Source organism: Physella acuta, unplaced genomic scaffold (genome assembly GCF_028476545.2).
Source record: "Physella acuta isolate Inbredline_101_S28 unplaced genomic scaffold, ASM2847654v3 ptg000380l, whole genome shotgun sequence".
Taxonomy (NCBI): Eukaryota; Metazoa; Mollusca; class Gastropoda; family Physidae; genus Physella; species Physella acuta.
The window spans coordinates 70,001-72,092 of NW_026731899.1; positions in this window are offsets into that span (position 1 = coordinate 70,001).

Sequence of the window (2,092 nt, forward strand, 5' to 3'; positions counted from 1 at the left end):
TTAGTGAGCTGTGTTCACTCTAAATGTTTACAAGCAGAGCCAACGATTTTAAACGTAGGGGGGGGGGGGGGGGGAGGGGGGGAAGGAAGGGGGGGGGGGGTTATGGTCCTTAACGAGCTACTTATAGTGTTTTAAAGAAATATTTTCAGTGTCAGCGTTGGTACTGTCGAATTCACAAATTATGAATTATTGAAAATTAGAAACAACTAAATAGCGGCGTATGTTATGCCACGGGCCGGCTCGTATATTTAATCTTAGCTCTTTCTAATTCATGTACTTTCTTTATAGTTAAGGCTTGGCTTAGTTAATTTCCCCTACACAATATCCTTAACCCTGGAGCTACGTCAAACCTACAGCCTTACTCAAATTTACCTGAATATCGATACTTCAGTGCCAGAGCAGTCGAATACAGTAACTACATCAAGTTCGTTACGAAAAATCTCATCAGTTCGATAACAATAAGAACCACCAGTTCGATACCAATAGCTTGCATCAGTTAGATACCGATAACAAGCAACAGTTCAATACCAATAACAAGCACCAGTTCGATACCAGTAGCTGGCATCAGTTAGATACCAATAACAAACACCAGTTCGATGCCGATAACAAGCACCAGTTCGATACCAATAACAAGCACCAGTTCGATACCAATAGCTCCCCATCAGTTCGATAGCAATACATCCCATCGATTTGATGCCACTTCCTTTAATTAGCTGGATGCTTATAATTACCTACAATTCGATACCAATAACTACCACCAATTCGTTACCAATACCCACAACCAGTTAACTCTAAGTAAAGCTGTGGCTAGTTCTTTCAATATAAGACGTGTTGCGATTTACTCTTTAACTTAACCCTTACTCAGAATATATCAAAATATCGATACCTCTGAGCAAGAGTAGGTCGATTCATATAACTACCACGCGTCTACTTAAAATAAACAATGGCAGTTGCAAATGTTTTCACAGAATAGCGTGTTGCATTTTACTGTTCTACAGAATAACACAGTTGTATTGTACTGTCTCAGGAAGTAATACCATCAATTCCGTTAACGTCGACTTAAGGAGTTATTTTTTCTCCGGTTGAACAGTAATCTGCTTCCGTCAGCAGTTCACACGAAACGCGTTGCTCTGCGTCAAATGGGTGAGCGAGTCTATAATTTAACTCCCGGGTCAAGTGTACTAAATATAGTCTAGACACGTGACCTACAACATTTAAACTGGAAGGTTACGAGAACTGGTCCTCTTTCTAGCTCACGCATTTCTACGGTGCGCGGACCTTTGACCACAGGTGCTTTGACCATAGGGGGTTTGACCATAGGGGGTTTGACCACAGCGGAGCTTTGGCCATAGGGGCTTTGACCATAGGGGGTTTGACCACAGCGGGCCTTTGACCATAGCGGTGCTTTGACTATAGGGGGTTTGATCATAGGGGGTTTGACCATAGGGGGTTTGACCACTTGTGTTTTCTCAGCAGAGGGTCTTTGATCACAGGTGGTCTATCAACGGGTGTTTGATCACAAGCGCTGTGTCCGGCTTTGATCATAGGTGTGATACAATTAACACGATTTTATACCTGTTTCCTGAGAGTACGTTAATAGAAATTAACATGTATTTAAAAAAGCCAAGAACTATATTTTAGTCTCCACATAAAGGCTGGTGCTAGACCTCATAGATTTATTTTAAATAGAAATAAAACACAAATAATTCGACATATAACAAGTTTCACAAATAAATAATGTAGAAGTACTTGAAAATACATAGCATATATAAAGGATAAAAAATGATACAAAACTTGCCAACAATATAGTCAAAGATGTAATACATAAAATGGTTAACTAAATGACAGATGTGCTATAGCACGCAAATATGTCAGTACATCTGTTTGACCATATTATTACATCATGTCGAAATTTAAAATATAATTTAGCAACTTTTAAAATAAATCCTTACCATATATGGACAGTATTGGACAAACCACCTGAGATCAAAGACCCTATGTGGACAAAACACCTATGATCAAAGCCGGACACAGCGCTTGTCCTAGCTTTAAAAATATACTGTACGAGCCGACCCGCGGCGTATCATACACC